General features: G+C 40.8%; 1 protein-coding gene across 8 annotated transcripts in view; it reads left to right on the plus strand.

The window, feature by feature from the left end:
* NFYC (nuclear transcription factor Y subunit gamma) overlaps nucleotides 1–13,502 on the plus strand; it is a 75,869-nt gene that overhangs the window by 15,095 nt on the left and 47,272 nt on the right. The window contains exon 1 of one of the 8 annotated variants that reach the window (XM_079777043.1): nucleotides 12,212–12,347. The exons of the other annotated variants lie outside the window; for them this stretch is intronic. The gene's annotated coding sequence lies outside the window, so the exon portion shown is untranslated. Of the gene's footprint in view, nucleotides 1–12,211; nucleotides 12,348–13,502 lie in introns of those variants that run through there. 8 annotated transcript variants of the gene reach the window in all.

Raw genomic sequence — 13,502 nt, forward strand, 5'->3', positions numbered from 1 at the left:
GGTTGCAATATTTGTACCCTTCCCACATATCTCCCATGTTTTAGTAGTGATGTACCTGATAGCAGTGAGGCACCACCTGTACTCATTGTCAGTATTCGAGTTGTATTTTCCATTTTGGTTGAAGTTCTTTTTTTGTTTGCCGACAGGTTACTTCTAAATCCAGTGTTTTTTCTTTTATACAGGAAAGCTTTCTAGTGGATAAACTTCAGTTTAGAGAGAGGGACTAGTCTAATCTTTGCATTTGAATGTTTCCAGTAGAATAGCTTTAAATTAAAGGTTCAAATCTGTATGTCCAAGGTATATAAGGTATCATATAAATAAATACTCTTTAAAATCAACAGTATGTCATTATAAATAAGGCTCAAGAATTATTCTAAATACACTCACGGATATGATCTATAAATAGTGATCTTAAGCAATGCTTATTCAGTAAATGCTTCTTGGACTCATAGGACCTACATTGGAATATAGAATATTTTGTATAATTTCATTGGTTAAAATCTATTAGAGTTACTGAAAGTTTTCACAATTTCTAATTACTGTTAACCCTGTCCTGAGGAGCTGCAAATTATCCAGTGATCAATATGAAGTGAGATTTTTAAAAAATATATATTTTATTGATTTTTTTACAGAGAGGAAGGGAAGAGGGATAGAGAGTTAGAAACATCCATGAGAGAGAAGCATCGATCAGCTGCCTCCTGCACACCCCCTACTGGGGATGTGCCCGCAACCAAGGTACATGCCCTTGACCGGAATCGAACCTGGGACCCTTTAGTCCACAGGCTGATGCTCTATCCACTAAGCCAAACCAGTTAGGGCTGAAGTGAGATTTTTTTACCCAGAATTAAGAAAACACATCCCCTCACCAGGGGTACTATCTGTTCATTTAAGAGAAAAAAACGTACAAACTATTTGCACAGTTGAACATCTTTGTCCTTTTTAACTATCTTAAAAATTAATACTGTAACGGGAAGGTAAGTAGTTTAGAATTTGCTCATTATCAGATGACAAAGTTAGGGGCTTTTAAAGAAGCAAAGCATACTTGGTTAGCAATAATTTGGGAGGCAGGAGATTGCTATTTATGATGATATTTAATGCCATTTTCAGTAGGATTAAATAAAAAAGGTAAATGCCATTATGCGTGTTAAACTAACCCTCCTGGAAGGGGGTGAGAATAGAGTCACCTTTAGTCTTCTTTTCATTCCACTACAATTTGTAAGTTGGCTTAGAGCAGCATTTTCCAGGCTGTTTAATTGAACATTATTAGTTCTTATACAATGTGAATAAGTATCCTCTGGGGATGAAAAAAGGATTCTTGACAAAATAATGGCCAAAGTGATATGCATTTCTTTACTGCAGAATTAGTATTCAGAGTATTTGTACTCATGAGCCTTATGATCCTTCAAAAGAAGAAAGGATACATTATGTAGTATTTCTCAAACTTATTTGGCCATAGAATCCTGTTTGTTGAGAACACCTAATAAGCATTTTATGTTATGACTGGTGTGTGTAGTGGAGCCCAGTTAAGCAGTTCTGGCGTAGTGAGTTTGTGAATTAAAAAAAAAAGGAATCCTTTTTTATAGGATAGCTTGACCAGTAGTGGGAAAGGACTTTTCTGTGAACATATAAGATATGTCTCTAAGGTAACACAGACTGCCCTAGCTGGTTTGGCTCAGTGGATAGAGTGTTGGCCTGCAGACTGAAGGGTCCCTGGTCGGTCAAGGGCACATGCCCGAGTTGCAGGTTTGATCCCCAGTAGGGGGCGTGTAGGAGGCAGCCGGTTGATTCTCTCTTATTATTGATGTTTCTGTGTCTCCCCTCTCCCTTCCTCTCTGAAATAATAATAATAAAAAAAATGTTTAACACAGAGTTAGGGATTAATGTAATTCCAAAGGTTATCTAATCCAATTGCCAATCCTATCTATACTAATAAAAGAGTAATGTGGTAATTAGACCGGGAGAACTTCCAGAGACCTTCCAGACAAAGCCATGGTGGCAGGGCCGAGGCAGAGACTGTTAGGGGAGATCAGGCCTGCAGGGGAGAGCAGTTGGGGGCGATCAGACTGTCAGGGGGGGCGGTCGGGGGCAATCAGGCTGGCAGGCAAAGGCAGTTAGGGGCGATCAGGCTGGCAAGCAGAGGCGGTTAGGGGTGATCAGGCCAGCAGGCAGAGTGGTTAGGGGCCATCAGACAGGCATGCAGAGTTGTTAGGGGCGATCAGGCAGGTAGGCGAGCGGTTAGGAGCCAGTAGTCCCAGATTGCGAGAGGGATGTCTTGACTGTGGTATTGGGCCTAAACCGGCAGTCGGACATCTCCTGAGGGGTCCTGGATTGAAGAGAGTGCAGGCCAGGCTGAGGGACCGCCCCTCATCGTGCATGAATTTCGTTTACTGGTCCTCTAGTCCTATATAATAAAAGGCTAACATGCAAATCAGCTGGTTGCTATGACGCGCACTGACCACCAGGGGGCAGACGCTCAACACAGGAGCTGCCCCCTGGTGGTCAGTGCACTCATAAGGACGCCCCGCCCCCCTCCAGTGCACGAATTTCATGCACCGGGCCTCTAGTAACAATAATAATAGTAGCAGCTGCCAGTTTTAGGAGTACTTGCTGTTTATTAGACACAGTGTTGTTATTCTATATGCTTTTATTAACCATGAATTTTAACCTTTTGCACTTGGATGTCGAATGTGACTTGACACAGTTAGCATCGGTAGCAGGAATCAAGAAAAAAGCAAGCGAGTGCAAAGGGTTAATTTTTTTATCTTAATATTTTCCTTTCTCCTACTTTTTAACATCTCCACTACTACATTTCCCCAGTAACTAGATAATTGCAGTGTCCTGTTTTCCCTATCTGTCTATATAATGCTGCCATCCTCCCACCTTGTCCTTTTCTCCACACTGTACCCAAAATGATCTTTTAAAAGGGTAATTCTAATTGTGCTTAAAACTCTTCAGTGGCTCACCGTTATCCTCAGGATCTTAGCTTTGTCCATCTCTGATTACTTTTCTAATTTCTAGCCTCTTGCCCCTGGGCTGCTGTCATACTAAACTATAACCCTTTCAGGAATATAATGCTCTGTCAGCTCCAGGCCTGTGTACATGCAGTTTGCTTATCTATCTCAGTAGGTTCCTATCCTTAGATTTTAAATCTCCCAAGAAGCATTCTTTGACCATCCTGAAATTGAGTTAGGTCCTAGATTAGGTCCTATATGTACTGTGCATTTGACCCTATTGTAACTCTTAACAAGTGGCGCTATAATTATCTATTTTAATTTTCCAGTTATAATAGACTTTAATCTCTTTGAGAATCAGTGTTACCTCTTGTTTAGGATCCATAGATCTTAGCACAATGCCTACATATATAAGTACTAGTAGCCCTGCGCATGAATCTGTGCGCCAGTAGCTCTCTGCGGGGCCTGGCTGCTCCGCGCCCGCTGCCCAGAGGCTCTCCGCGGCCCAGAGGCCCATCTGCGGCCGGGTGTGGAACACTTGCCTCGTCGTCATGGTGACAAAGCAGGCATTCTGCCAGGCCACTCATGCTGCCTGCTCAAAGCAGCCGCCCCCCCCCCCCCCCCCCGCCCCGGGACTGGGGGACTCCGGCGGGGCTGAGAGGACTGGGTGCCGCCATCTTGTGGCTATGGGTGCTGCCATCTTTGTGATGGAGTGATGGTTAATTTGCATATTACCCTTTTATTAGATAGGATTTATTGAATGAATGAAAGTATCCTAATCCTCACAACCTTGCAAGATGTTTTACGGTTTAGAAAATTGGCCTTTGTGAGGTTAAGTAACTAGCCCAAGGTTACTCAGCTAAAAGGAGGTGAGGAAGGATAGAATCCAGATCTGTCTAATTGCAAAGACTGGGCTTATTTTTTTCTTGCTTCTCCACATGGCTGCTCTTTTTCATCTTGTCTTTACATATTTCTGTCAAGTGTTCCAACAGCCTATGCTAACAACCTTATCCATAGCTTCTGAGGCAGCTTGTGCCATATTTGGATAGTTTTTGAGGGCTGAAATAGGTCCCTCTAGAATAATTTTCCATCCACTGGTCTTAATTTATGCTTTGGAGACTATAATTTATTTTTCTAAAAGCAAATAATTCCTAATTTGTAATCCACTTAAGGTCTCATTTATTAGTTTATTCATTCATTTATAGAGCAAACATTTACTGAGCACCATCGTTAGGTTGGTTCCTTATTCTAATGATGTCATTTTTCAAAATGTTTGAGGATTGTCTTCAGACTTTTGTCTGATTCTTATGAAAATGTGTCGACACTTTTTTTTAAACCTTGAAGGTGGATTTGATTGGGGAAATAGCAAATAGTTGTTTAGGATCAAGCAAGGTGAAAAATAGGGGTCAGAAGTTCCAATCTGACAGTCCTCAATTTTCTTTGGCTTGCCTATAATTTTTAAAAAATTTGAGCCTAAGTTGTAATGGTTCTGAAAGAGATAATGAAGGTAGTGGTACAAGTAATGGGAATAATGGATGTTCTCTGTGATGCTATTGACAATATTTTAAAATGGAAAATATTGCAATTATTAATATGGAACTGGTTAAAAATTATGACACATCCTTCAGTGGAATACATCTACCTAATAAAAAAGTAACATGCTAATTGACCGTACCATCGTGACGCCCACCAGCCAATCAGGAGTGAGTATGCAAATCAACCCAACAAAGATGATGGGTTAATTTGCATACACAGGTGCCAAGCGGCTGGGGGTGGGGCTGGACACTTGTGTCGTTGCTATGGCGACGATGCAGGCGTTCCGCAATACCCCAGCCATTCTGGGCAGCGTGGGAAGGTGGGAAGGCAGCTCCGGGCCGGAGCGGAAAGGCGGCTCCAGCCAGTGAGAAGGCGCTGCCGGCAGCCAGGGGAAGGAAGGCCCATTCTTGCACGAATCTTCGTGCATCAGGCCTCTAGTTTTAATTACAAATGATGAAGATCTATATTTGATATGGCAAGTTATTCACATTAATTTTTTAAGTGAAAAAAGGTTACAAAATAATTTGTATAGTATTTTCTAATATTGCAGGTTTGCCTCATATCTTATTTGCATAAGAAAAAAATCTCTAGAAGTATATAACCTAAAATACTAGCAATGCTTGATTCTGGGTGGTTGGATTAACCCTTTGCACTCGCTTGCTTTTTTCTCGATTCCTTTATTCTAATGCTAACCGTGTCGAGTTACACTCGACATCCGAGTGCAAAAGGTTAAAGGTGTTTGTAAAAAAATACCTCATCCTCCTAACCTATAACAACATCAGTGCAAAACAGCTATATACATCTGTCTCATTAGCATATAATAATGCATACACATATTTAACATTCAAGTGAATATGGCTTTGTGTCCTCATCCCAATATATGAAAAGTTCATTTTCTCTAGAGATTCTCTTTGATATTTCCTGGGACCCCCAGGTTTACTTATTAAGTCTCAAGGGGGTTAGTCAAGGATACCATCAATAAAATGTTCAGGCCACTGAAGAGCCCAGTTTCTTCGCTGCTATTTTTGCTTCTGCTCTGATAACAGTATAACCTCCAAGATCAGATAACCTGGAGTACTGAGCAAGATCCTGGTTTTGGCAGGAATTAGCATGGTGGTTGAGACCAACTTCTGTCATAACTTTGGTCTTTCAGTCATTCCTCAGGATGCCAGCTCAAGAGCTGTTTTAGCATCTACTTTTTGTGTCCAGGATCTCTGGCTTTTGCTTCTTTTATTCTGTCTGAAACTCTTACTGCAGTGGACCAGCATTGTTCCATGGCCCTTGTCAGTTGGAGCTGAGTAGTAGTTGCCCCTTTAGATGGGACATGCACTCTCCAGTTTTCTGAATTCCTCATCACTCCCCACTCCCTGTTATTTCATTGACACTATGGTTAAGGCTGGGTTTGATTTATATATCTGTTCTGAGCACTGGGGATGTATGTGAATATAAATAAGACACAGTCGTTGCCTTCAGAAAGCCCTTCTCTGGTAAAAGAGAAATGGTAAAAAGTAATTATAATATGTGATAAGTGCTATAGTCAAATATATAATTAGATATTAATTGAGCACCTATAACATACCAGGTATTAATGCTGAGTGCTTTAACTTATCTAAGTCTCAACACTTTTGTGAGTTGGTGTTCTTTTTTCCTCTCTACACGTGAAGAAGTGAGCTCAGAGATGGTTAAGTATCTTGGCCAAGATCATACAGCTAGTAAGTATAGGTAGCTAGGATTCAAAATCAAATTTCTGACCAAGAGCATCAGTTCCCACCCTGCCTTCTTTGAGAGCATTAAAGCTTGAATCATTTAACCAGAGACATTGGTTTTGTCTCAGAGTGATCTGGTTTTTTTAGGGCAAGACAGTGTACTTAACTGGTATAAAGGGCTGCCGAGATCCAGGACCAGGGAAGACTGTAAGTTGGAATCCTAGAGATCCCAGGAGGCTTTTTGTCCAGGCTAGAGAAGGTAAAGCTATAGTAAGCAAATAGATCAGCCTGCCAAGTGGGAATTCTAGGATAATGTGAGTTCTCTTCCCACTAGTGACTTGAATTCTACTAATGTGACTATTGTTGAGAAATAGGGGTTGAAGTGTGTGTTGTTTGTTTTTTGAGAACTGCCAAGAACTAATAAAAACTATGTCAAAGACCTTCACAAAATATCAACATAAATGCTTGGTTTAATCTGGTACATCAAAAGCAGAGTCAAAGGGTAGGCTTTTGGAACACTAGGCATACCTAGGCCAGAATTGATAGTGAAAGGCATGAATTTCTGACATAAAAACTGGGGAAGATTTTTAGTAGCAGCTGGTAGTCCTCCCACACTGCCCTTTATGGCTCAGGAGTTGCTTTCTGCAGGGTTGCAGAGTATGCTGGAGATGAAAGAGAGGCATTCCCTCATAGTAGCTTTAGGACCTTAAGTCCTGTGTAAAACAAGGAATTTGGATTGGATGACTTCAGCACTTTCTGTTTTTTTCAGTGCTTATTTAGTACTGTATACTTTACATATCTTATTAGCTCATTTAATTCCTACCCTGGCTCTGTGATATAGATGGGGGTATCCAAATATTACATTAGGAAACGGAGGCTCAAGGTTGGTCCAACGTCATACAATCTATATATATAAAACCCTAATATGCTAATAGACCGAACGGTGGAACAACCAAACAGCTGAACAACCAGTTGCTATGATGTGCGCTGACCACCAGGGGGCATGTTCAAATCATGGCAGGCATCAGCCCTGCTTGCATCTGCTGCTGGTGTTGGCCCCAATTGCTCTGCCATCAGCGCGTGGGAGCGGCGGCGGCAGGAGCAGGGCTGCTGGCAGACGGGACTGGGGGCCGTGGTGGGAGGGGCCGGGCAGGGGTATGGGGGATTGGCCAAGACCTGCCCCTGTGCCCACCTCGCAGCCCACAGTTCCTTTCAAGATGCACGAATTCATGCACTGGGCCCCTAGTTAATTAATAAGTAGAGGAATCAGAATTTGAATCCAGCTCTGCCTGACTCCCGAGTGTTATTTTTGCCATAGTGACACTGATTAATAATCAGTGATGTAAAAATGTCTTTCCTATTATTCTGCCTCCCACTCCTCAAATGAGCTTCTTTGCTTCCTTGAAGCTGACTTAACCCCCACTGTTTTGGGTTTAACCTTTTGCACTTGGATGTTGAGTGTGACTCGACACGGTTAGCATTAGAATAAAGGAATCGAGAAAAAAGCAAGTGAGTACAAAGGGTTAAAAGAGAGTGTGGTGTTTATAAGGCACACAATTGGCCTGTTGACCTTCTGCTTTCTCTTCCCAGGCTGGTAGTTATGCAGAATCTGTGATCTAAACTTTTGAGAAAAGAACTGCAATACCTGCAACTCTGTGTAGCTTCAGAAATCGCCCCACAACACACCCTGTAAGCATAACTAAACTATTGTTTAGATGCAATCGTGAAATTGCCATGCAATCCCTTAATATTTTTTACTGATTGATTTTTTTTAAGAGAGGAAGGGAGGGAGAGAAACATCTATTTGTTCCAGTTATTTGTGCATTCATTGGTGGATTCTTGTATGTATCCTGACTGGGGATTGAACCCACAACCTTGGTGTATCAGGATGACATTCTAATCAACTGAGTTACCTGGCCAGGGCCTGCAGTCCCTTGATATTTTAGTGTACACCACTTCTAATGATTTGGTTGTTAGTTATTTCAAGTGCTTATAAGTTACAAATGTGATTTGCTACTGGCTAAAGACTCCTAATCTACACTAATAAAAGAGTAAGATGCAATTGACCGTACCTTTGCGATGCCCACCAGCCAATCAGGAGTGTGTATGCAAATTAACCCAACAAAGATGGCAGGTTAATTTGCATACTCAGGTGCCTAGCAGCCATGGCAACGACACAGGTGTTCTGCACCGCTCCAGGCCTCTGGGCAGCATGGGAAGGCGGAAAAGCAGCTCCGGGCCGGAGCAAAAAGGCAGCTGTGGCCAGAGCGAAGGTGGTGCCGGCAGCCAGGGGAAGGAAGGCCCATTCTTGCACAAATCTTCGTGCATCAGGCCTCTAGTAGTTAAGTAATAAAATTGGTATCAACTTGCCCTGGACATTATGGCTAGTTGGTTGGGGCATTGTCTGGTACACTGAAAGGTCGAGGGTTTGATTTCTGGTCAGGACACATACCTAGGTTGCAAGTTCGGACCCCATTTGGGGCATATGGGAGGCAATTGATCAATGTTTCTCCCTCTCCTCCCCCTCTCTGAAATCAATGACAGTGCCCTCAGATGAGTATTAAAAATAAAAGTGGCAATTTATGTGGTCTGTGTTTTCAGATACTTAGTTAGATCTCTTAACCAACAGATCAAATTCAATGTCAGATTTCTGATTTTTAAATTAATGAATTAATGAAGTTGGGTATAATGGTTTATGTTATCTGTACATACATTTGATACCTGAGCATTTCCTTGAATGTATCCTGAAGTGCCCCATGTTTTAGTAAGCAGTGTGGTGCAGGGGAAAGGGTTCTGCCTAGGTGGGACCTAAGTTTGCATCCTAGATATATGGCTAGGGACCATAAATCCTAGATATATGGCTAAGGTTCAGAGTAACTCTGAACCTTACTCTTTTATCTATAAAAGGAGATTGGAGGATTGATTAGAGGGATAAAGTATTGAGCATAGAACCTGGCACTAGTTGGTGTTCAGAAATTATTTCATATCAGTGTGTGATATGAGTAGAATGTGTGTACAGACATTAAAATGGCAAAGTGATAGGATAGGCAGCCTTGCTTCTATTTCAGGACTCTGCCGAATCTCTGCATATGCCCATAATGAACTCTTATTTGAGATCAACCGAGGTATTTCTAGAAAAGATCTAGTCTACCTGGTAAAACATATGTAATTGTTAGTCCTGGGCTACTTAGCTTTAATGCGAGGAAGCAGATCTGAGGAGATTGTTAAAGGCCTTAGGTCAGTGGTTCTCAACCTTTCTAATGCTGCGACCCTTTAATATAGTTCCTCATGTTGTGGTGACCCCCAACCATAAAATTATTTTCGTTGCTACTTCATAACTGTAATTTTGCTACTGTTATGAATCGTAATGTAAATATCTGTGTTTTCCGATGGTCTTAGGCTCTACAGAAGCGGTTTTCAACCTGTGGGTCGTGACCACAGGTATTTACATTATGATTCATAACAGTAGCAAAATTACAGTTATGAAGTAGCAACGAAAATAATTTTATAGTTGGGGGTCACCACAACATGAGGAACTGTATTAAAGGGTCGCAGCATTAGAAAGGTTGAGAACCACTGCCTTAGGTAATAGTGAGATGTTTCCATTTGAATATTCTATAAAAAAGAAGAAAAAAGTTATGTTAACTGATTTTCACCATATTAGGATGCTCCTCTTAAAACCTAAACAGTTGGATCCAAAATCCTTAAGTAAGTCTTCAACCAACACTGGTAAACTTTAGGACCCCAGAATGTCTTCAGTAACCACAATACTGCAGGTTTCCCCCGTTAATCCGAAAGTAGATCATTTCTATGTAAGCCATAATATCGTAAAGTGAAGAAGCAATCACCTTAGGACACATCTTGCTAATAGATGCCCCAAATAACTCGAGAGAAAGCACAAATGCTCACAGATACAGTTTAAAGCTGGTTGATGCTGAGATGATGAGTATAGTTCCTATGGAAGGAGCTTGATGCTGCCACTCCCTCTGCTAGGGTGTTTGCAGCAAAACAATGACTGCTATTTTTGCTTTTCTTCATAAAAGAGAAATCCTCTTCGATTTCTTTTGGTTAGTGAAAACAGGTACTAATGTAGGTCTTTTGTAAAATGAAGTGGCGTAAAGCGAACTTTCGAAAAGCAGGGGTACCTGTATTTACAATAGCTCAGGCTGAGATCATCCCTGCTGTTTATTCTTGAAAATGTGGTAGAAAAATTTACCCTCTGTATCAGCCATTTTCTACCAGTGGGCAAGAGACACATTGATGTGCCGCAAGAATTTTTAAAACATGCAAAACATGTCCCCTATTTAGTCAGGGACACCAACCTCTTTTCCCTTAGATTGTCAAATAAAAAAATGACAACAGCCAACACAACAAAAACCATCCAGTGTGAATAAATCAAAATTATACTATTTTTTTTGTCAGATTAGCAAAAAGTGTAATCTATTTTTTGGTGTGCCGCAGAATTTTAGTAATTAGTTTGTACGCCATGAGATGAAAAGGGTTGAAAATCACTGCTCTATATCAAAACTCTGTAATGTATTTTTTTATTGATTGGTTTTGAGAGAGAGAAACATCAGTTTGTTGTTCCACTTAATTTATGAATCATTGGTTGGTTCTTGTATGTGCCCTGACCGGAGATCAAACCTGCAGCTTTGGCATATCAGGATGGCACTCTAACCAACTGAGCTACCTGGTCAGGACCAAACTGTGTAATATTAAAAACTAATCAGCAACATTTTGTGACCACTCTAAATAGTTTAGTTAATCCACTCTAAATAAATTCATTAATCCATCAAGCTATAACATTATGTTCACTGATGTTCTATCTTTGCCTTTCCCTCCTCCCCACCTTTATCATTATATTTCCCTCTTGGGTTCCTGGTAGACTTTTTGGAAATGCCACTGTTTCTGTCACTACATACATTGCCCCAGAATTTTTCTATTTAGATTAGTTTATGTTTAAAAATAAAGTGATTTGCCCTGGTATTAATATGTGCTTTTAAAATAACTGTGGACACGATGACAGATGCTTTTTAGAAATCCTGCGTGGATCTATGAACCAGGTCATGGTTTGATTCCTAATCAGAGCACATGCCTGGGTTGTGGGCTTGATCCCCCCTGGGAGGGGGCAGTGTGCAGGAGGCAGCCGATCAATGATTCTCCCTCATCATTGGTGTTTCTATGTCTCCCTCTCTCTTCCTCTGAGGTCATTAAAAATATATTAAAAAGAAAAAAAGAAATCCTGAAAACCATTGTATGGCCATTGATACCACTCTTTGTTACTGTTAAAGAAGCTGTATTTTCTTTTGAGCTATTGGAGTACCCCACCCAATTTTTTTTTCTTCTGTTAATGTTCAACAGAAAACTGAAGATAGTTAAGTCACAACTTTCCGATCTTGTGCACATTTCTTCTTTGGTTCACTGCCATACGATACTGTAGCAATATCTTACAGACATCTTTGATGACCAATCAGAAGCAGTTAAATTACCTTAAATTTTTAAATGGAACTCTGACAGCCAATAAGAAATCCTTTGGGTGGTAACTGTAACAACCCTTTCGTGTGATTTTAAAAACAATTCTAAATTTGCGGTATTTTCTGTTTTGGAAGCACTTGAGGCCTTACTGCATCTGCTGTGTGCATTTGCTAGGGATTTCCAAGCTTTAAGTTCCCTGTAGTTTGAAGTCTGGATCTGACCCCTGTTCTGCTTCTCAAGGTAACTTTAAAACAGGAAGTGTGCAAAGGAGGTAACTGATGACGTGAACAGCCAATCATGGCTTTGTGTTCTTAGCCAATAAAACAGTTCAGCCAATGGGACCACTCTGGAGGCAAGGTTTGGTGTCAAATAGCATGCTAGATTGAATGCCTTTGACTGTTAAAGTGGAAGGAGGCTGCAGGGCTTCATTGGAGCCTCGGAGTTTTTCACTGAGGCAGGGGTCAGCTGAAAGACAAAGAAAAATGGCGAATAGTTTGCTGGGGGGTGGGGGGACAGCTGTTCGGGTTTTCACTGGAGTGGACATTCCAGACTCAGGTTTCTGCATCTCCTGCTGCCTTTTGTTTCCTCCGTCCTTTTTGGGGGGAGGGATAGGAGTGACTTAAATTCTCCCTGTCCGAGGAGATATAAATAACTACATGTAAAATTAATGCAGTTCCCGGTAAGTTTAATTCTTTGTTCTGTGTTAAAATGGTAGAAACTGTTTAGCTTCAGAGAGTGTAGACAAGTTGCACTGTTTCAGAAAATGGCCACTTTACATTCCATGCATACCTTTTGGTGCACCTAGAATACCTTACTCTGTTTAGATTTTGCATGCCCTTCAACTAGGATTTCTTTTCCTAGTTGAGCAACAAGATCAGGTACATGAAAAAAGGCTAATAATTTTTTGAGGGGCATACAGAAGCAAAGCACTTTCTCTTTGCATTGGGTAAACTTAACTGTTTTCCAAATAATTTTCCTTTGTTCAAGTGCACTGAAGCTTTTCTACAGAATAAGCTGAGTTGTTGTAAGACTTTTTCTATTTCCATGCACTTTATTGACATCTGTATTTTCAGAGGCGGAAGCAACACTATTGCTATTCTCAATTTGTGTTAAAATATGATTTGCACTGATGCAGGTTCTAATGGTGAAGGCCCACATGCCAATGTGAAATTCTCGCATAACTTTCTTGATTTACCTGTCTGTGCTTCTAGAGTCTTAAGAACCAATTAGTTAAGTAACAGTTTTGTTTTAAAATGCGCATTTTAACATAGAATGCTGGTTAGAAGCATACTTCTCCACTATACTGACAGTGACAAGAGCAAATCCTTTTCCACCAATTTCACACATTTTGTCAGGTGTTGATTTAGGTTTTTAAAATGATGTGAGCAAAATGCTTTTCATTTTCTGTATGAAATATTTAAGTCCTAATTTACCTGCATTTTGTGAATAGGAAAGTTAAGAGTATAGGCACTCTGTCTTTTGCCCTTGAAATATTTTTTTCCTCTTTAGCCTATGAAGCTAATGCAGGTTGCTAATCAGTAACGAGCCAGTTCCTGTGAATAGTGAAATCTTCCATCCCATGTACTAAAGATCTGTGATGCACTTGATTTTAAAGAGCAATTCTTTGTTTTCTCTTTATTTGCAAGAACGGAATGAAGGTCATTGGAACATTTCTGCAGCAGACTCGTGTGGAGCAGTGTGGCAGCCAGCAGCACTGTCTCTGGGTAGGGAGGAGTAGGCCCTCTTAGAGGAGAAGTTTGGAGGGTGTTGATTTGCCTTCTCCTTAAGTAAAGGATTTACCCGAGAGGATCGATAAGGGATTAGATTTTGGACT

Source organism: Cnephaeus nilssonii (genome assembly GCF_951640355.1).
Source record: "Cnephaeus nilssonii genome assembly, chromosome: 7".
NCBI lineage: Eukaryota > Metazoa > Chordata > Mammalia > Chiroptera > Vespertilionidae > Cnephaeus > Cnephaeus nilssonii.